Here is a 23514-nt window from a genome sequence, read left to right on the forward strand (position 1 = left end):
AATAAAATAACAACTATTTCTCAGACATCTGACAGTAATTTCTCATAACAATAGGCCCAGGGAAATGAAAGTGATGGAAGGTATTTACAAAATCATAAGCACAGGTTTATTATTTGTAACCTTAATAGTTGACTAATTAAAATCCAGCACAATCAGTTGTTTTGGACAACTCAGCACTGTTTTTGTCCTTGATCTCGAGGAGGGTAAAATCATGTCCATACTTCCAGGAAAGCAAGCGCCTGAACTGTCAGCCATTTTGTGCAGCGACAGTTGAATGCTGATTGACTGATTGCACCGCTGTAAGGTCCAGTGACGTGATGCGCAACGGCAGGTCCACACTTGGGTCTTAGGCATTCTGAGTAATATTGAGTTATTAATAACTTACAGAAACATTGTGTGCAATAGTCCATCTTCCACCTTCTCTTCCCCTGCCTCTATCACTCGCTCTTTAACACACACAAAACAGAGGGAGCACGGCTTAACCGATCCACACATCACTATGGGTGACGTTAGATCATAAGCAGGATAAAATAATATAATAATAAACTTGATTTATATAGCACCTTTCAAAACACAGTTACAAAGTGCTGTACAATAAAACTAAACATATTTAACACTTTCCCCACCACTGGCATTTTCGTGCAGTTTACAAGCTGCTACTTTTCTGTAAAAAACATCCTATTCCAGTTTCCAGCAGATCTTCTTCTTCATTGTTTTTTTTTTTGTTTTTTTTGACACGGCTGTGCTGTTCTGTTCTGCAAGATGTGTAATAGCACCCCCTATCATGTAACAGTGGAAACACGGATTGCCGGAATATCTCATCAGTGGCGGGGATATTGTTAAAACACAAGGAGAATGAAACAAACTAAAATGTCATGAAATGTCCCTGAAGTTAAAGATAAAATAAAGAAGGCCAAAACAAAAAATCAAGATAATAAATGGGAAATAAAATCTATAAGATAGCAATAAAACAGGCCGACAGCTCAGATAAACTCAGGATATGATTTCCCATAGAAGTATGTTTCAACAAAGACAGTGACTCAGGCAGCCTTATATCTTCAAGAAGGTTGTTCTAGAACCTTGAGGCCCTGATTTCAGTTGGGACTCTGGAACAAGCAAAAGGCCTCTGCCCAAAGATCTCAAACTACGCAAAGGTTCATAAGGGACTAACAGTTCTGAAATGTAATTTGGAGCTTGGCCGTGAAGAGCCTTAAAAATAATTAACAAGATTTTAAAGTCAATCCTAAAACAAACAGGGAGCCAATGTAAAGAGGCTAAAATCGGTGTGATGAGATCATACTTAGTGGTTCTGGTTAAAAGCCAAGCGGCTGAGTTCTGTATCATCTGTAGTTGTTGCAAGGTTTTTCGCTTGAGACAGGAATAAAGGCTAATCCGGGGAATATGCTGCGTTTGTCTATGATCAAGACCGAACTAACTGGTAATGCGCCTATTTAAATTTCAGCAATTGTAATTGGGATTTTTAATTTGAAAAGGTGATTAGTTCCATATCTAGTTACAGCCAAAAGCAGTGGAATTACAATAACGCACTACTCCAAAACTGGTTATACTGTACATACAGTATAACCTTTCAGGTTAGGAATAAATTCATTGATGGATAAATTTGTTGTTAGTCTTTGAAGTTTGTTCCGTCATGGCATAGGTTGGCTGTGTCTAGTTTTGCTCATGGCAAAGTAAAATCAGCAAAGCTAGCTCTACTGGCATTGTTTCTCTCTTGGCAAAGAAAGTTTATATAAAATCCGATGGTGCAACCACGGCTACTGTATATGGAAGCTTCCTCCATTTTACTCAATTGCTAAACAGCACAAACTTACATGCCAGAGTTCACGAAAGTACCGCACAAGTTTACTGTGTCTCCACAAGCAGTTCCACTGGAATGATTTGATTTATTGTGTGACTGAGCCTTGAGCCAGCGAAAAGGTAGAAAAACAACTAAACAGTTCGAGATATACTCTATTTGCCATCTTCCGCAGAACCAGATGAGAGGATCAATATGAATTTGCTACTCTAGTGCAGTACAGACATCAGCCAAGCACCTCCCGAACCTAACGGCTAGCCTAGTTCCATCACATTACACACAACAGATTTGTGTTTACCAACCTGTAAGTTTCCATTTGCCACTCCCTATGGGCAGAGAGCACTAACCACCAGTGTCTATACACATGTTAATTTGTGCAAATATCAGTAGGTGTGTGGCATTTCAAACAGTAACATTGCTGCAGGTTTTTGTCATGCCGCCTCACTATAACACTGATAACCCAGCTGTACTTGGAGATAGTACTTTGAGGAGAGGCCACGTTATCTATCACAACACTTACACTTGGCCAACCACGAGACTCCTATTAACATGTTTGACCAGCACTGGCCCGAGGATTAGCCCACCTCTCCTGAGGGTTAACAAATGTTCACCCGGCAAATAAGAATCTGCATTTCTTGTCAGTTGCAATATTTCAAAATGCTGAGGAACGACAGAGTTTATCACCGGTCCTCAACATATCGACTTGTCTCTGCGATCCAGTTGATCCATCTCTTCTGACAAGCCAGTTCTGGATGGGTAAGTCATGATGTTGGGATTCATTCGGCCCACTCTGCGGAATTGATGCTGTTTGTCCACAGTTCACTTCTCCCTGGTTAATGGGTGATTAAGTTGGCACAGGAGACTGCATGACTGATGAGGCTGCATGACTGAATTGCCAACTACAGTGGGAACTGGCTGTTTCTATTTTGCAGAGCTATTCCTGCATAAGTAGTGCTACCTAGGCTCAAAAAATTAGTATGGTTAAAGAAAAAAACCTTAATAAGTTTCTTGGAAGTTTAGAAACCAGTTCAGACATTAGTCATCTTACTTTTACATTTAGGTTGCTTCTAGACCTAGAGTTGTCTTGCTTTGGTCTGAATCTGAAGTTGTATAATTGCCTAGAGTTGGTTCATGTTGTCACGGCAGCATTTACAAGCGGACCAGATCAAATGCCTTGTCTGGGAAAGCTGCTCTTGATTGGTCAGAATTTCCATGCGGGAAAAATCCAGGAAGTAAACCAAACGTTGAAGAAGAGTACACTTGCAAGATAAATGAGACACTTTGTAATGTCACAATGGAGGGACAACTACGCAGGTTGATTTTAGTGCTGGCCATTGGAGCTGATAAATACCTGTGCCTCGTGCAGAGTCATTTGTCCCGGGAGTGAATTAAACACAAAAGCCAGATGTTAGCAAGTGTTACTTTTTTCATACAGTGGGAAAGGAGCTTAATACCATATGATGCATTTGTACTTGTGTGTAGGTATCGACCAAGAAATCAATTCGGCAAAATATTACACTGCATTCTGATAAAGTTATTAATTCACTGCTGTTCATTCATTGATTATTTTCTTAAATGAACAGGTGCACTGAAAATCTTTCCCTGCATTAAATTTACAATTTTCCATCTTGGTGGAGCTTATCATACCGATAGACAGTGAACAGAGCTTCAGCTACATCAGCTAAAGAAGAGCAACTCAATTTCGAGGCACCGTCACCATGCATGTAAGTCCCTGCCCCTTTTTGGATTTAACAGTGCTGATGAGATACACTTGATTAGGATTATTTAATCTGTGAGGATTGCCTCATAAAAGTGCACGAGCAACTCAGCAGATATGCACAGCCACCTCATTCATAATCCTGATCATGTGGGGAATGTGCACAGTTTTGCACAGATTGATGCGTTTAAGGGGCTGGTATTCCCGTCTTTCACTGCAGACATTTTGACCCTATAAAAAATGTGCACAAGCCTTCCCACTAAAAATATAGGGATCCTTAATACCGGGATCAATTGCAGATTAGAGTCTTGTGATATATTACATATCACACAATCTTCTACTATATAAGATGGACGTTTACAACCTGCCTGATTGTCTGACAGCACATGTCTCTCCCCGTCTCGCTCCTAATGCCACACTAAAGCCTGGCTACTCCAGCAGTTGTTTTCATACATTGTACACCAGACAGCCCCCAAAATCTGTTCCATACTCAGCCAGTATGTGCAGGTTTATATCTTAAGTATTAAAATCTGAACATCAGGGATATCTTTGATGTTTAAAGGCAGAAATTGAACCCTTGAACCCTGCTACCTCGCACCACATTCCTAATGTAATTCCAAAAAATCCACAGGGGAGTGTTTCCCTCCAGAACCGACCACACAGAGCAGAGCGAGCCAGCAAGACTGCTAAACAATATGTGTGTGTGTCTGCCAACCGCTACTGAACACTTCATGCACACCACAATCCCCGTAACCCCTCTGACATTCACTGGAGATATTAGGCAAAATCAATAGCCGACTTCAAAGTAACCATCATTTACCATAATATTTGCAACACCGGGTACATTCAGAGGATATTAAATGGTTTCAGTCCGTGCATTCCACAGAGCAAAAACAACAGATGAAGTAGATAACAGTAGATCCAGCCTGAATAAAGACAACTTTGCTTTGCATGGGAGCTTTGTGCGATACTTGCACCAGGTCTTTCTTCGCATTTACAATGCCTGTTGTTTTTGTTCCTGTGCCTCCCTATCTGAAGAAGTTTTCTTCGAGAACGAAAAAACAGCATAAAATATTTCTGTCCCATTAGTGGTGCTGCCCTCAGTATGTCTGTCCAGAGCAAGATATCTCAACATAGATCAGATTTAATCTGGTGTGTATGTTCAATATCCACAGAACCACTGGTACTTTTATGTTGAAGCTCCAGGCATGTCTAAGGCCGGTAGTGTTGACGTTTTGCTGTGAACTTAAAGCTTCCGGTCCTCAGTTCTTGTTAGCAGTTAGCAAAAAGATAAAATGTTAGTATGGCCCCTTTAAACGTGAGGATTTATTCACTGTCAGCTGGAAACAAACTAACAGCTCTCCTGTTCATATATTAATAGTATTGCAAGTGTCACTTGTGCTCCATTGTTGCAAATGTGACTAAATAGTTGCGGTCTGGAGCCCTGCAGATACAAAGACACATGCTTACTCTGCTCAAGCTATTGTTAATCTCATTAAGTTTAACTGTGACTGTGGCACTATTAAATGTAAAGATTTTTTCACTGTAAGTTAGAAACAAACTAACAGCTCTACAGTCCATATGAATATTAAGCACATCACATTGGTGCTCCATGGTCGCAAAATGTGTCTTAATAGTAGAGGTCTGAGGCCCTGCAAATAAGACACAAACTTTTCCAGCTCACACACTGTTGCTCAGGAGAAAGTGATCTGGATGGGCAGAGGGATGTGTGTGACATATCATAATCGCAAGTTTTGCTTTCTTTGGCATTTTGTCACACAAGTTGTATCTAATTCAAAACTTCCATTGCAGTGTGATCTCATTCCTATTATTTGTATTTTGATGCTTGGGCAGAAACCCCCAGCATTATAATAATACCGGCCATGAGTGATTAACGTCTCGTGCGACAAAATAACTCAAACTTGACCTCTAGTTTCACATGAGACACAAACACCAGAATCCTGGGTCCATGTCCTGTGCTTGTTGGTCCCATACGCCTCACCTCCCTCCAGCCATTAAGCGGACTTTTGCCTTTGCTCTGAACGTTCAGTAGTGCTGCAGATGGGTTTACATCGGAGTTGGTTGAAAGCCTGGTGTATCTTGTTCATTTTTTAAAGGGTGCCCCTGGCATCACTATGATAAGCCCCAGCAGCATATTTTGACACCCTGAGAGTGAGACCATGCTGTCCATTGACTTAATTGTTTGTAACTAGATTGCGGTGAACCCAGTATGGTTTCTGAATTTTACTGATATAGTCTTAATGGGCTCCAAGTCTTAGTTGTTCTTTGTATCAAGTTGATTACATTCTCAATAATACTTAGGGTCACTGTTAAAAAGACTATAACTCTTATTGCATTGTTATTTTATGTAAACTTTGTTTTTATAATGATAATCCCAGCAAATAATGTTAATGCCCTTTTGCTGAGCAGCCTCAGCACAGCCAGCACAGCAAGTCCTCACTTTATTATAGCTGAGTGTTATTCAGCTGGATCTGTTCTTTTCATTTCACAGCACTTTGTAACCTTGAAGAGAAAGTACTGCACAGGCTTGGCTACTTGTACTTGCTTTGCAGACTCCCATATTGTTGCTAAGTTAAGGTGGCTCTCACTGTTATGATCAAAAGTCACGTGGATTTTTGACCTGACTATGAAACATAACTCAGTACAGTATTTGGGGAAACTGGAGGTAATTTACATGATTTGCATTTGGAAGAAAAATGTCTTTATTCCCCACGGCAGGCTTAATGCAAAATGTATTATTTATCCCTGGTGTGCAATAATGATTGGAAGTTCATATTCCACTTATTCTGATGTTGCAAATGTTGGTGTGTAAATGTTAAACCTCTGTATCTGCGCATACACAAAAGTGCATCTTTTCCCATAAGACCTTGAAAGTTCCCAGGTTCAAGGCAGTAAACACATTAGTATGTTTCTATTTTTTTCAGTCTGATCTGTGGTTTAATACAATTCTGTAAATATAAATCCTGCATCCCCTGCTGTTCAGCGTTGACCACCACTCACTGATCCATCCATTTTATTTAACCTTTATTTGACCAGGAAGTTCCACTGAGATTGAAAATCTCTTTTACAAGAGAGAGACCTTGCCAAGATAGCAGCCAATCAAAACACATTAAAATACAACAAATACAACAACTCTTCAGCTTGTCTAGGGCCGGAATTGTTGATGTTTTTGCTCTGAACTTGAAGCTTCCGGTCAACAGTTGTTGTTAGCAGTTAGCAGAAAGATAAATGTTACTATGGCCCATTTAAATGTGAGGATTTATTCACTGAGAGCTGGAAAGTCATTCACAGCTCCCCAGTCCACATATTAATAGTATGCACAAGTCCGACTGGTGCTCCATGGTTGCAAAATGTGACTTGTGGTCTGGAGCCCTACAGGTATAAAAAGACACATGCTTCCTCTGATTACACTATTGTTATACTATTCAAACATAGTGGCCTCTCAAGGAAAACAAACACATGTCTCTATCACCACATTCTTTATCATGCCCTTAAATTCATCAATGGAAATAAGTGTTATTTAATTTTAGATTTTTTTGAAGGTTGTTCCATGTCCAAGGTATATAGTAGGAGAATGCAGTTTTCCCCAGACCTGTTGAACCCGGGGTATATTAAGAGGCAACCACTTGGAGGAGCGTAGCTTACGACCAGAGCTGACACACAGAAGGGTGCAGTGGTAGGCTGGAAGTTTGCCCAATATTGCTTTATAGAAAAAAAATATACCATTGCTGTTGTCTGCGAATGGTCAGTGACGTCCGTCCCACCAGAGCATGGCATACTGAATCAAGGCTACGTAAAAGGGAGGAGGTTGCATGCATATACAATATGTCACCATTCACCATTCAGCCCCCTACCATTTGCACAAATGTGCATGTGCACACTCCCAGAAAAATAAAACACCCTTTGAGTGCCATCTTTTTTCTTTCTTTTTTTCTTTACCATTGTGCATTGGAAGGTCTAAAGGACTCATTTGCATATTATGTCCCTCCTTTTCATTAACCAGTCCCCTCTGATTTATGATGACTCTATAAAAAGCACAACTGTCAGGGATAGAAGCGGGGCTGACAGATGCAAATTGCTTTGGAGATTTATTGATGAACCACTGCTTTACAATGTTTTGTTGCTGGCAAAGTGTAGCCGTTTGAATGCATTGTAAGGCATCCACCAGTTTCAGTTTTAGGAATAAAGGGAATCCATTTGAATTTCTAAATCTGCACTGAGCAAAATTTGGAAACTTCAATACTTGATAATTTATCTTCCTGCTGACTCTTTTTTACAGATAGCTTTCTCCAGGAAGTCTTCAGTTTAAGGTTTTGTTAAATAGAAAAGCACCATCAAGTAAGATTTAGTTGTTTTAAGGACTGCCACTAAACTCCTGAAAATGTTGCATTCATGAACTATGATGCTCAAAATTCAAGGCTACATAACAAAGAGTAAACAAATAAAATGATTTAATCTAATATTGAAAAGTAATTTGTAAATGAGGTTGTTTGTTTCACTAAAAAGATTGAATTGGTGTTAAGCAGCAAACTCAGATGCTTGAGTGTTCTTGAATTCACCGTCAGAGGATGAGTTTTCAATATGGCCCCTGCGCACAGCTACTTTACCACATGATGAGTGCTGGGCCTTGTAACAATAAGTACTATGATTTTCTCTGCAAGTTGTTTTTTTTTTATTGCTGAAATAAACTAAACCCTGGAAAGCTGCCTGGAAGGTAAGAAATCAGTCTAAAGAAAATTCAAGGTGTGCTTTGGAAAATGCTCAGCAGGAATGTAAAGTGTATGTGATTAGCAGTTAATGGGCTCAACTGTGGAAAATTACCAGTATGGTCTTTTTACTTTATGCAGCACACTTCAAGTGTTTATACCTTTTATAGTGGATGAACCGTAACCTACAGCCGTATAGTGAAGGAACTCGGCCAATGTCTGTCTCTGTGTGTGGTGTTGTATGAGCAATAGGATGGTCTTCTGCCTTGCCTAATAGTGATGAATGATTCAGGCCAGCATGGCACCCAAAGGCTAAAGGAAATCAGTAGCCAGTAAACATAACAAAGCAGTGCTGCAGTTCATTAAACCAAAAGCTCTCCATCTAGGTTCTGTCATCGTTTCAGACCCTACTTGTGTTAGTCTTGCTTTGATTTTTGACATATTTACAGAGGTATATATCCTAATTTCTGTTCTAGTATTTTTTTTTATTCTGCAGACTTCATTACATGTATTTCAAGGTGGTTGCTATGTGATAGCAGGTGGTCCTGATGCCTCACAATTATTTCTGTGACATGATGGAGAGGTGTTGGCTTGCAGTCTTAGACCACCTGGGTGAAGCGCAAAGGTCACTAGGCAGAAGAGGCCTGATACAGACTTCTAGGTTAAGGAAAACCACGGCTTCCAGAACATCTTAGTGGATGTTTTAGGCCCTGTCTATGTGTGTACATATGTTTTTAGAACTGAGCAAAGGTAGTAAAGCGTACAGGCTAACATGACCTTTTTCCAAATTCCTACCGGGGATCTCATCACTGCTGATTCCTGTTAAATTTAAGGATGAAGGAGCTCACTTAAACAAATGAGTGATGCTCTGGACTTGTGAAAGTTTTCTATTCACTCCTCATCGACGACAATCCCACTCTGAGTCCCACCATCGGCTGATTCGACCGGGCCTGATCCAAAAACTGCGTTTCCAACCTGGCCTCACTTCAAAGTCATTGAATACCTGTGCTTTGTCTGTGACTTCCGGTGTCAAACACAGATGAAAAAAGCTGTTCTTTCATGTCGGCATGATACGTGGAAGCCGTTAAACAATAACGACGCCCGGTGGCGTCAGGGAAAACATGACGGGACAGCAACATAAGTTAAGGGGGCAGAAGTCCAAGAAGGGCGGGCAGGAGAGGCGGTGGATCGGTCCAACAACCACCGACTTTGATTGCGGAGGCCAGTGTTCGCTTCTCGTTTGATTGTGAAGCCAAACTTGGTTCTTTTTTTTTTTTTTTCGAAAAACCTAACCACATGCTTTTGTTGCCTAAACGCAACCATGTGCATGTGATGGCTGGACATAACCACCTGTGTTGTTGTTGAAGGAAAAAAGTTAATTTGTGGTGTTGTTACGACATGGTGCATTTATTTTGAAAGACACTGTATGCAAACTGTACATTTCCTTTGAAAACGGATGTGCATTTTGAAATAGACAATGCATGTAATAGGCTGAAGTTGACACAGCGTTCCAGGATGTCAACAACCAACGCACCGAGGGTACGCTGCATGACCAAACGTCGATATGTGACGAGGTTGGAGTGAGAATGTGTTGGTTATTTCTGGCAGACGTTAAACCGTGGAGGCTGAGATGGAGCAAAAACACTGGGTGCAGCAGATGCCTCTTTTCATCCATGAAGTTGTGTAGTAGGTTTAAGTATAAAGTAGTTATTAGACCAAGCAGTGATAGCAAAACGTTAGCCACATGGTTGTCCACCATTGTTGTTAGCGTTTCTGGCGTATGCTTGTTGCACAAAGTATCAAGAGTACGTCATTGTTTCCCAGATGCTCTGTTTTGCACGTCCACATTGATTAATGATAACCAGAGTTGTAAAAAATCTGCACCTTAGAGGGTGTTCTACAAAATCTCCGTTTCAGGGACCTAAAACTCTGTCTGTATGGACGAGAGGCACATAGAGGAAAATATGCATTTACAGTACATAAATATCTGTATACATGTGGACAGGGCCTCAGACATCAAACTAAACAAGTGAAGGAGAGGGAGAAAAACACAATCGTGGATATGCTCCTCTTTCCGTTTGAGTCTCATGAGGTGTCCGAGACGCAGAATCAGTCGTCTTCCACCACGAAACACTACACCGAACAAAAACAAAACGTTGTGCCCATTTCTCATTTTTCTTCCTGACACTTCGTTATTGGGCTGATGTTGAATTGTTTGTTCCTGGCACACACTTGTCAGAAACATTTATATTAGAATAGGTATCAGCTGTACAATCAGCACATGGTGTTTTCGACTGCTGCATCGACATTAAGTTCCACAGTTGACACTTTACAAGTGCTATTCTTATCTCTGGCAGAGAAACTCGTCTGCTAAAAAAAACATTCAGCATCCACCATTAAACTTCAGAGTTAAGTCTTGGCCTGAATGAATCACTCATCACACCATTCACTCAGTTACCACTCTGTCATTTAAAGTCCAAATGAGCAGAAGCAACATTGCTCACCACAACCTGAGTCACTTTGATGAGAGCATTCTGTGGGTGTCTAATCTACGGTATGTAAAAATTGTAATTTCACTCATATACTTTCTCTTTTCTTCTCTCCTACCATGTGGTGACCTCGAATGGGCCTTTCATCCATCGCATCAAGGTAAGAGAACTTTATGTTCCCTCTTGTTGTAATTTCCTGGAGCTTTTCTGAGACCAGGACTGGTGAATTGTTGTACACGAAAAAAAGGCAGAGCACTACATAACCCACATTGCTGAACCTCAGCATTCATTGCTCCAAGATGTCCTGGAAACAAGACAAAGTCTGTTGTACATACTGCATACTACTGTTCAGTGAATATTAGGGTGTCGGCTGAGGGAAAAGGTTATTGTTTCTGTTCCCAAATCTGCCTCTAAACCTCCCCGCACAAGTTCACAGAGGAGCGTTTCACTGTGGGTTCAGCGCTGGGCTCAGCCTTACATGAACACTGTACCGTGAGCGTCTTCATCCTGCTGCCTCTGTGGGAATTTATGATGTTCAAAGGAGTCCTAGTTTAGCTTCTCCTGCATCATTTTAAGCAGAAAGGAGAAATCTATCCCCCACCTCTGTTTTTTTTTCATCTATTTGTCTCATCCTCAGCGAAATGCCACTATTTGACTATGGAAGTGGAAAGCAGGTGTTTTTATATTTTTTTTTTCCTGATTAGCAGTGTCTGCATGGCACTCTGTTTTTCCCTCAAAGTGAACGGTGGAAAGCTTCACTTGCTGCATAACAAGCCTGTTTACTCTGTAGTGGCAGTAATGTGTGTTTACCCTTGGACCTGAGGCTGTTTCTCAGACTTGGTGTTGGGTCACAGGACGTGTCTTAGACTGTATTTGTGTGATTTTACCTGTGAAAAGTAAGCAAAGTCAGTTTTGCACAATCATTACTATAAGATCTCTTTGGACCTCGTTTCCACCTTTGAAGCAGAGAACAGTTTGAGTCAGAAATGGCGCCCCTCCTTCTCGGAGTTAGAACTCAAAATATCCAGACCCATGTCATACTGCTGGAAACAGCCTGACCTACTATTACCGATGAGCGTCATAATTCTGCTTAGAAATCAAATAAAATGGGGCTTTTATAACTTGTATGCCTTTCAATGGTGCACATTCACTAGGATTTAAAAAATAAGAATCCTTGGGGCAATAACTCTAATGACATTCATAGAAAAAAACATGAGATCATGAAGACTGGTGAAGAAAATTGAATGGCTCAGAATGCCCTATCAACGTAAGTCCTTTATCCCTAGAGTACCGTTATTCTCCTCTGTGCATTGATGTGTAGATACATATGCTGTGTGAAAAACCTATGGACAGGTGTACGACAAGCTGTCCAAGGACATGAAAGGTATAGATCTGTTCACGGGAAATGTCTTGTTGGGCAGCAGCTTGAGTCCATGTTCACTTCCTCTCAGCAAGGAAACTATAAAATAACGAAAGTCAGTGACAGCGTGCGTGTTTTGCATTGGAACCAGAGTTTGATACCACTTCTATTGAAGTCAATGGGGCGGGCACAGCAAGTCACACTGTAATCCATCATATCTTTGTTGTTTCAACTTTGAAAAATCCTTCCACCAAATTAAAAACACACATTATGTGATTTTGACTGACGTTTTTTATCTAGAAACGTGAATTACGATATATAAACAAACGGGGCAGGTCCGACCTGTTACTGCTGACCAGACTGTAATTATAACCAGATCAATTCTTAATGGCTCTGATTATTATTCTGGCAGGACCTAATGATATGACCTGTCAGTCTGGTAAATATCTGCCAAACTAGAACTTGACTGCATGCTACAACGCCTTGCAGTTTGCCTCAGGGATTGACATTCATGCTAACATTAGTCATCTAACGTTAATTAGCTAGGACACATATAAGACATGATAGCAATTAAGCTTGAGAGGCTGTAACATTTGCTATCACTCAACACCACCACTTGCTTACCAGTTATAGTCCAAATTAATGTAGGGTGACTAAACAGATGTAGCTGGCTAATGTTAGCTAAACAAAGTGCTAATGCTAATTTAGTCCATTGACAAACAAAGCGTAAAGTATCAGTGATGAAGGTCCAGATTTATAATAATTTGGCAATTAATGCCACCTCCTTATCTAACGGTCGCCCTCCTTAATATAAATATCTAACAGTGTAGAATTTGGTTAGTGTTTGATAACCAAATGCATGTACCCGCTAACAGCAGCTAGGTTAGCTATCTAACGTAACCAGCTAGCAGTTCAACAGGGGCTTGAGATGCTAATTGACAGAACCATGATCTGTTTGGAGACCGATAGCAAGGAAAATAAACGTGTTTAGATAAATAGCATATGTAAGCATCATGTCATCACGAAGTCGCTGAATAGCAGCGCTTGGGTAATGACTTTCAATGTCAGACACCAACGAAAAAAGCTGTCCTTTCACATCGGCATGATACACGGCTGGTGGCTGTTATTGTGTAATAGTGGTCGTAGGCATCGGGGGGAACGCGGCAGGACAACAATTTAAGTAAAGGAGCGTAAGTCCGGGTAGGGCGGGAGGGATGGTGGATAGGTCTGACAACCACCAACTTTCACCGGGGAGGCTGGTGTTTGCTTCTCGTATGATTGTGAGGCCAAACCTGGTTCTTTTTTTCGAAAAACCTAACCACGTGCATTTGTGGTGTTGTACCGATGTAGTGCATTTATTTTGAAAGAGACTGTATGCAAACTGTACATTTCCTGTAAAAAGGAAATGTATTGAAAACACACAACACATGTAAGAGGCTAAAGTTGACAAGTCCTAGACCGTCAAAAAACAACTCATCCAGGGTACGTTGAATGTCACATGTTGACATGGAAACTTCATGACCAAACGATGACATGTGACGAAATCGGAGTGAGAAAGTTGGATTTGGCATGTCCGTCCCATTGACTTCATGGTAAGTGGCACCAAAATTTGGCTCCTGTGAAAAATCCAAACCCTGTCACCGACGTCGTATCCTGTCGTTATAGTTTCCTTGCGGTCAGCTGAAACTATTCACATACACCGTGAAACATTCCAACAGGAAATAATATAGGACCCATTTAGAATGATTATGTTGTCACGTTTGGAACAATCGATAGACCAAATCACAATGTTTGTTTACAATAATATCCGGGCAGAAAACCCCTGCGTCACGTACATAAAATGAAACAGCACTGAGCAATCAGTACCTCAGTTAATTAGTTTCTACCCACCTAATAAAGACCCATCTAAAAAAGGTCAATATCAGTGTCAGCCTATGCTATATTCTGAATATTTTCAGTGCTTGCTGACGGGGAAGTGATGTCATTATCTTAAAGCCACCAGATTCCATTGACAAAGTCAGCAATTGTACTTGGGAGCTGCTGGTCTACCACTGCTTTGATTGGTTACTTTGTAAAAAGTGATGACAATATTTAAAATATAGCATACACTACAACTGATATTGATCTTTTCAGTGGCTGGAATACATTTTCCTGCAGCCTCCGCCCACAGCAGTACATTGCTTAGCTTCTGTGCCTATATATCTTCAAATATTAAAGTTATGGCTGATAATGACAACGGATATAAACAAGTTTGCTGATTTCACATATATCAGCAATTCAAATCAATTGCCAGTTGTCTACCTGGAAGTGATCGATGCTGTTAGCATGTCACAGGAATTTGGTCCGTATTACCATTGACATGCCTAATTGTGGCTATACCTGTGTCATAAGCCTGTAAATGAAAAGTAACCCATAGATTCAAAGAGTTTATGTTCTAAATCTGCTTTAGCTGCAGGGGTCACTACTAATTTAGGACATTTAAACTGGGTCTAAAAATGATGAGAAACCCTGTGTTAAAGTCTTGGTGACAGTTAACAAAGAAAAATCAGATTGAGGTCACACTTAGAATCAGTATTTTGGATGCATCTTTAGGTTAGCTGGAGACTGAGCATGGACTGGGAAAAGCACAGTATTGGATTAGAGGAGGTGTTGGTGTGTGTGCACATGTGGCCTCGCACGACCTAGTTGTTTGTCCTCCTTTCCAATTCTCAGAAGGTTAGATTGAAATTCAGGTTAGGTTTTCTTTTTGGCTAAAGGCAAGTGAGGATTCATTGTCTCCAGTCTAACAACCCATGGTTCACGCAGAGCAAGGCCACTGTTGATTTAATGATGTTGCAACACAGAGCGGGCAGCAAAGCTGGAACGTATTGCATTACAATATCTTCCCCACATTCTCAGAAACACACAGATCCCACATTTTTTCTTTCACTTCTATTATTTTGCAATTTCCAGTGTTTCTGAATTATCATAACCATAATCACATAATGTTCTGGCTTAATGAATCTCCCCAGTAGGCAAACAACATGCCCTTTTTTTAAAACTGTAATATCTGAGTGCAGAGCAGAGCCTTTGCTGGTGACTTACAGAGTTGTACTTCTCTGTCTGGGAGGAGATGGGAGAGAAGGTAAGGACGGAGAGAGCAGGTTAGAGGACATGTTAAATGCAAATATCTCTCCTCCCGTCTCATGCGCTCTTGCAGAAACAATAGGCCGGATTCTGTTTGACATGGATGAGTAGTGCGCTCCCTCTCTGTCTCTGCCTCTGTCTTCCTTCCTCTGAATATATTTCACAGCTGTCCAAGAGGGCTGAGTGGAACTCACTGCAAATATTAGCAGTCTGTAGCTGTGTCTTTTGTGGCAAACTGTTGTAAAGCCACAGAGGCTTACAGGACAAGATTGAAATGCAGTCCCTAAGACTAGCTAGTACAGATTTGGTAATGAGGGGAGGAGGAGGGTTGAATTAATGCCAGATTCACGTCATAGTGGGAAGCAGTGGAACAGGATGGCATTTCATGGCTATCACTTGGAAGTATTCAAGTGTTTCACTTGATGGGATTCATCCAGGTGCCAGACAGATGGCTGCCTCTGTTTAATTCTGACATGACACGACCCGAGAGTTACATAGATGGTATTCATAGGCACGTCAGAGGGGCACTTCATCTTCACACTCAATAAAACTAAACTAGTGAAGTCAGTTGCGAAGAGCTTTATCCCCCTATAATCAAAAGTCCCAGCTTCTGTCTATAAAGACCTGAGTCCTGGTTCAGGTCCCAGCAATTATTCCACTGCTAATGTGAGTCTTGGTAGCCATTTTGGCAATCACTGTTCCCTTAAGGGGTCATTAAGGCATCAAGAGAACTATGGTGGTCGTTGCTTGCTTGTGCCACCTCAGGTCCGCCTGGGCTTTACCCTCTCGCCTAAATTGGCTTTTTCTGGCTTCAGTAACTTCGATTTCACTTCAGAAAATTGTCGTCTTTTGATGTCCACCCTTCAGAGTGTCTCTAGTAATGAAAATTGTGATGTAAAAGCCAAGAGCCCTTCAGGTCGTCAGCAAGGAAACATGGGCAAGAGATCAACTGAAGTTGAAATCAAACGCCCCCGGCAATCAATAAAAGGAAATGTTACGAGACAAACTTTTCTCAGTTGGAACAAAAGTGATGGGGTGCTTTTAAAGGACATACACTGGACAGTCAATATCAGCTTAACAATATAAATTAGACATAAACCTAACCATTTATCTCAGAGCTTTGTTTTCTCAGAGAATTGCTCCTCATTTCTCTTGTGGTCATTTATATGCTTTGGACCATACTTCATTGTGGTTGCAATTTTTCCACATTACTGCCTTGTAAATACAGCAACAATAAATTATCTTAAACTTTACATTTTCAAATTTAACATCAACTTTCTCATGTAAACAAGGTTGCCACTGTGCACCTGTGCACCCTCATGTTGTTCCTGATAAACTGTGATGGAAGCAACATTTTATACCTTTTGCTGGATGAAAATGAGGGAATGACTGAGGACAGTCCTTCCTTTGCTTCATGTTAATTTGAAGTTAATTGCACTTGGGATGGCAGTCATCTTTCATCCCAGCCCATGCTCATTCCCAAGTCATCAAATATCACCACTTTGTAGATGAATTCAACTTCAGAACCCAATGCAAATAGGCACCTTTCAATGCAGTATGATGGTGGACAGCATCAATTTATGACACCACAGATAACAACATAGGTATGATATACTGCCGAATGGTGTCAGTTTAAAATGCTGTAATACAAGGAGCTGGAATCTCCCTATAGGGTGGGCGGGAGGAGTGGTGGAGAGGTCAACAAACCCTGGATTTTCACATGGGAGGCTTTCACTTCCCTCATGAATGTAGAGCCAAACCATGATGTTCTTTTCTAAACCTAACAGCATGCTTTTGTTGATGTCCCACCATTGGTAGCAGCATCAACAGCAGACGCAGGAAGATACCTAGCATGTATCTGGAGACATGAAAGGCCACTTTAAAAGCAGCGATATGTGATGACTTGGATGAGTACAAGTTGGCTATGCCATTGGACGGTGTAAAATTTAAACACCAATAGTAACAACATAATATAAGGAGCTGGAGAGTCCCTCTAGGGCGGGCGGTAGGGGAAATGGATGGGACCAACAAACACTGGACTTTAACCCTGGAGCCTCCTGTTTACTTTACGTTAACCATGTTGTTTTTTGTAAACCTAGCAACGTACGTATGTTGCGCAACGAAAAAAAACTTTAATATGAATGTTTGACCGATGATATGATGGTGATTTATTTTGAAAAACTTTATGCATCTAACCAGCAGAAACTGCACATTTCCTGTGAAAACGGAAGTGTATGTTGAAAAGACAAAATGTAAAAAAGCATAAATTGACATGGCCTCCAGGAATGTTAACAGCAAATGCCGGAGGGTACCTAGGGCCTCATACGTAAATGTGAAAGTTCACTTACCAAATGCCGATATTTGACAATATGATAAAGGGTTGTTTTGGGGATTTTTTTTCTCCCAGTTTAAAGGAAAAAGACACCATATTACTCTAATGCACCCCAGGCTTCAAACATCTTTTTAGAGACATATGGATGAAATCACAAATGCTATATCTTTGTACTTAGTTTGTAATGAAGGTCAATCACTCAAGATTTGTTTGTTAAAGACTTGACCTATTTAAAAAACATAAATTGGCAAACATTCCATATTTCCAAAAATAATCCATTAGGGCTGAAATTATCCTCAAGAACTGTGGTGCAGTTTGTGGAGAAGCACAAGCAAACTAAAAGTACACCGAAAGTTCAACATTTTCAGGCTCTGACGCCACCTTATCAGAAAAATATCATTGTCTGTCCTGCAAAACAAACTCAACTAGATAAATAAATGTCCACCGTTGAAATGTACTGGTCAATATGTGTCATGTGCATTACAATTATTTTGAGTCACATATTCAGATTACAATGTCCTTCACAGTATCAAAAAATCCACACAGTGATGCACAGAGTCCATACCAATATCTAAGGACTGCAGCTCTTCCACCACCCAGCGACTCTGCAAGGTCTCTAACCAGTGAGAGGCCAGGCTGAATACATTAGAAGACGGAACGGAGAAAAGAGAGCAGCACAAAAGATGTCTGTAATGCAATAAGAATGAATAAAGGCCTTTTAATGAGGAGGCCTCCCTTCCTCTGATGCTCCCTCTGCCAATCCAATTGTTTCATTATTCTGAGTGGGAAGTAAGAGCAGCAGGGCTTCATCGCTGGGTTTACTGGAGACTGAGGTTAACAAGGTCAGAGCACAATGAAATTATCAGTCAAAGGGATATTTGCTGAGATTCTACATCATGTAAAGGTCATCCTTCACCGTATACCCCCGCTGCGGCCAACATCCACCGCAGTGGTGAATGTTTGTACCTCTTTACCTTGGAGCCAGGTCCACTTGAATAGACGCTAGATGTTTTCAGGGAATGCTTCTAAAAATAAACCACATTTGCCTTGAAGATCAAAGCACTTTTGTAGCGACTGTGATGTCAGCTATAGGTTTCTGAGGGGAGGTTTTGAAATCTGAAAAGCCAAACTTGGTCAAAGGAATGGAGAACAGTACGGAGCTGAGGTAGGATGTGCAAATATGTGAGGGTGGATGGCTGACAGTGATATGCCGAGGCATCCGTCAAACATGCAGTCTCCTTAAAGGGAAAAGAATCTCAAAAGGAGTACCATGACACATATTAGGACGTTACCACCTCTGCTAGACAGTTTTCATGTGTAAATCTTGTGTAAATCCTCCCATCCCCCTGCATATGAGTTCTGGGTAGAGGTGGGTGATATATCCAGTATACTCTGTGTTGCGGCTTGTTCTGTGCGTGATGTTGAAAATGACTATATCACGAACATCGGGTAAAAATGCTCATGTCAGTTTTTAAGCCACAGGCATGAGACTGACTTCGGAGTTTCAGTTCTCTTTCTCTCTCTCTCTCTCTCTCTCTCTCTCTCTCTCTCTCTCTCTCTCTCTCTCTCTCTCTCTCTCTCTCTCTTCAAAATAAAAGCACCAGTGATTCGTCTTTGATGTATTTAATTTTAACAATACTTATTAAAAACTTTATTATAACAGTATTTTATTTGAGTTTATTACAACAACACTCTCTTTGATTTTCATTATGACAGTAGCTACTAATTAATTAGTTTGTATTTTAGTAGTCTACAGTACTTTGGAGGAGATTTTAAAATATAGCAATATATATAGTGTATCATGATACAGCCTTAGAAGATGGTGGTAATATTTTAAAGCCATATCGCCCAGCCTTTGTTCTGGGGAAAAATAAATAAATTGGAATTCATGCCTTGTCTTAAGACAAGTGCCAGTCCATCTGACAGTAGGAAAAACACTCAAGTAACCAGTGCTGATTGTTGTAGTAAAGCATAACTCGGCATGTTGGCACCTCAGTCTAGTAAAAAAACGTGACGCTGTTTGTTCCATTCAACAATTTTGATGTGTGGGGTGCAATGAGTATTACGGTCTTTGGGCCGCTTATGATGCCTTAGATTTCTTCTCATGTTGTCAAATACAAAAACCATCTGCAGGTCTTTATGTTAGTGAATTTGCATAGCTTTTTGACTGACCATTCTAGCAATTACAGGCAATACTGCACTGTTTATATGGCAGATTTCTTACATAAAACTCCTGCAGATACAAAGATGTTTTCAAGTCAATTTCTTGATAATGACAAACTATCCAGCTGATTCAGTTTTTGAAGATAAATCTCTCCTCAGAGAAGGCCAGAGTCCTTCATTGTTTCTGTAGTGGCAGCATCTTTTTGTATCTTTCAACCCGTTCTGCAGAAAGAGCCTGTGCATTCACTTCACATGTGATGGGCTGTTTGAGTTCCTCTTTAGTGCTCATAGAGGAATGGAGAATTTCATTTCGGTAGTGTGGCTGCAGGGCATGGCTAGTGTTCAACTGGATTGAGTTATCAGCCATCTTTGCCTTGTTGCACACCAGAGGGGGAGCTGTATGAATCATTCAATCACCGATCATCCCCGAGAGCAAACAGGCTGCATGTGCACATTGAGTTCGGCGCATTAATTGGACGCTCCGGTAACTGTGTGTTTCCATTGCTGAGTATTCTGTGAGACCAAATGGAAGTGGTTTACGAGAGCAACAACGTTTTGTCACTTATCTGATGATTGTTGCATGTATTTACTGAGAGTTGCTGTACTGCTGATCTGAAAGCTGTGCATTGACTTGGGTTAAAAGGCACCAGACCAAATCCTGGGCAATTGGCTGTGCTATTTCTACCTCACTTATTTTCATTTCACCTGAACTTTTAGAGGGTCAGTTTGATTAGAATTGGTTTTGAAATTACTTTTTCTGGGACGTGAGCTAAACATTCTTGAGTAGTTTCATACCTGAGTTATTTACAGTGATATTTTTTTCTCCAGTTTCTTGAGTTCAAACGATCTGTTAAGGTTTGGGAGGTAAAGAATGTACAGGGGGAGGTTTGGATTTTTTTTTCACAGCAGGTTTTTAATGTAGCACTGACATGCCATATGTACATTAAGAGTTATTAGTTGTTTCAGCTGAACTCCAGGATGTATTTTAGCCCTCATCTCTCAGTGTCTTCACTCCTTTGACTTCCATCCAAACATATCCCCAAGATTAGATCAAACATCCAAAGGGTTGTTCTCGACATAGGCTCTGATTAAGAGCTAAATTGCTGTTTATGGGCTAGCCAGTTGAACAAACATTCCATTTCAAGTCATTTTTTAAGCGTTTTGTTATGAAATATGGGCGCAGATATGTGAAATAAATGAGACGATACACTCAAACAGTGTTTCCTTTGTCCTGTCTTTTAAACAGAAAAGTATTAGATTTTGGAGATACGGCATGTTCGTGTCCTTGAGAAACTGATGACACCACTGTAACAGAGATCAATTTGCTGTATGAGGGGATTTATTGTATTTGTGGTAAATGATTTTTGGCTGGAAACCAGAATAAATTAAACTCTGTCGGGAGCAAAGTATAGTATCTGATTTACAGTATGTAGCTGGAAAGGCAATATTGTGTTTATCATTGCTTCCCATGCGAGGTATTGTAAGTAATCTCTCCCAGTAGAGATGCCCTCTCTTCTCATAAACAGAACATATAAACAGAGAGAAATTGATCGCCACTTTTGTTTATGTATCCATCTCCTTTTTAGGCTTTGTTTTTTGTAGCCTCCATGTGTTCAGGCAGTTCACAGCAAAACACTTTGAGGGATTTTTCTTCCAAGGTTGAATTTTGCATGCAGATAAAAAGCCTTCTTGAGCTCTCCAAAGGTCACTGAGTGCTTTGATGTTGTTTGACAGCAGCGTGCACAAATAACCCCTACCTGTCCTAAGCAAGCACTTCTGACATTTTCCTCAAGCAATAGTGATGGATTGTCTGGGAAAGCAATATGCATGAGCATATCATTTCTAGGGGAATGTCTGACCGTGACAAGGTGGTGTCTGAGGAATGCTACGGCACTTCAACCTGGATTATTTGAAAATATGAGGAGCTACACAATTATGGATTTATGTTGTAGAATGAAAAGGTTTTACTTCACTTACTTTTCTACATCTTGCTTTTAATGCACAACCTTTCAATCAAAGTGTAATATCTCTTCATGTCTTTTAAAGCCGGCCAACAGCTGTGACTGTTCAGACCTGGAAATAAGGAAAGCTGCATGCATGATAGTGTTATGAACGCAAAGCGTCAACAACCTAATTAAATGTGGGAGCCAAAATCAGGCTCCTGTTTATTATATGACACAGGGTCATTGCAAACCTGATCACAGCACAAACATTCATTACAGAAAAAAGGGAAATGCTGTCTAGCATCACTTACAGTAGAGCATCACCTTGGGTCTCCAAGGAAACATTTTGCATACAGCATCTGTGATTTCAACCACTTGATCATGTGGGGAGGTTTTAGAATTTGTTTTTGTTGCTCGTCCTTGGTCAGCTGAAGCCATTGAGGCTTCAGCAAGCTGCGTTAAACAAATCAAGTAGTTATATTCCCCCTGGCAGTCGCATGTGGTTTTGTTGCCAGTGTTTTTGCTCACACACACACAGCTCCTGAGGGAAAATAGAATTCAATTTGGGCTGTTAATTAGTGAAATAGTGTGTAACCACTGATATGATCATGTTTGCTAGGATTACCGTTCTGTTAGGAGGCACGTAAACATCTCTACGGATTTACGATAGGTTTTCAAGAAGGTGTCTCACAGAGGAGCGGTTGTGAACCAAGGGTAAAAACTAGGGATGCATGATAATATCGGCCATCGGTATCAGATAATATTGGCTTCGTTTGGTATCGTTATTGGTCATGAGTTGTCGGATATCGTCAAAAAAATCCAATGTGGTGCATCCTCAGTAAAAAACTTTTTTGTGACATTTTGAGATTATTTTTTTTCAAATTTTTGCATTGTTACTCAGGTTTTTGAAGAATGGAAACACGCCTACTGTTTCTGCTCAACACTTGTGCACATTTGCCTATGTGCAGATGGAGAACGGTGTTTAGGCACTTTCTCGCCACTCCAATGCTCATATGCTCATATGAGCATTGGAGTGAGTCCTTGTGTTCATGTCACAAACAAACATCGGCCTGCTGATCAAACCCTTTCTGAACAGTGCCATGAGTTTTGAAAAGGTCATATAGGTTCCTTTAATGGAACATTACTGCTACACACGCATTGGGGAAAAAAAGCTGTCTGCTATTTTAGCTTACATTTCCCAGAAACTTTGTTTTTCTAGGAAGATTCGAAGACTTTTGGAGGGATTTTCAATGCAGCCAGAGTATTCTTGAAGCTTGGATCTTGTGGCCATTAGCCTGTGCACCTAATAAGACACACACACTTTACCTCTCAGCTTGTGGTTGCTGCTTGGGTCTGAAAACATACCTCTCATGTTATTCCTTGCACCATCCTACTCTCTGATATGTTCTAATTTGCAGTCTTCTTCCCATTCCTTTGACAGACTTCCTTTGTAAATGAATTGCATATGTAAATGCTGCATGCAGTGGGTTTATTGCGGAGTCTCAGCAGCGTACCCCTGTTACCTATGACAAGCAAGAAGAAAAAAAAAAGCCAATTTGGCGACTCTGAAATCCTTCTTCTTCGGGAAAGCTACATCTGAGAGCCGGAGCCTGCTTTCTGTTTCTTTTATCATCATTCTCTTTTCTTATACAGTATATCTCCTCGCCCTGCATTCCCTCCCTCCTATTGCTCACTTTTCTCTCTGTCTCTTTGTTCTTACCTTCTTTCTCTATACTTTAACTCTGACTTTGTTCAGTTCTTTCTTGTGCTGTTTTTTTCTTCTTCTTCTTCCCCTCTCTCCCTCTTCGTTTCCCTGTCCCTGGTTTCCTCTCTCAGGGGGG

General features: G+C 40.7%; 1 protein-coding gene across 8 annotated transcripts in view; it reads left to right on the forward strand.

The window, feature by feature from the left end:
• ncam1a (neural cell adhesion molecule 1a) overlaps positions 1 to 23514 on the forward strand; it is a 415597-nt gene that overhangs the window by 104551 nt on the left and 287532 nt on the right. The gene's annotated exons all lie outside the window — the stretch shown is intronic.

Source organism: Epinephelus moara, chromosome 3 (assembly GCF_006386435.1).
Source record: "Epinephelus moara isolate mb chromosome 3, YSFRI_EMoa_1.0, whole genome shotgun sequence".
NCBI lineage: Eukaryota > Metazoa > Chordata > Actinopteri > Perciformes > Serranidae > Epinephelus > Epinephelus moara.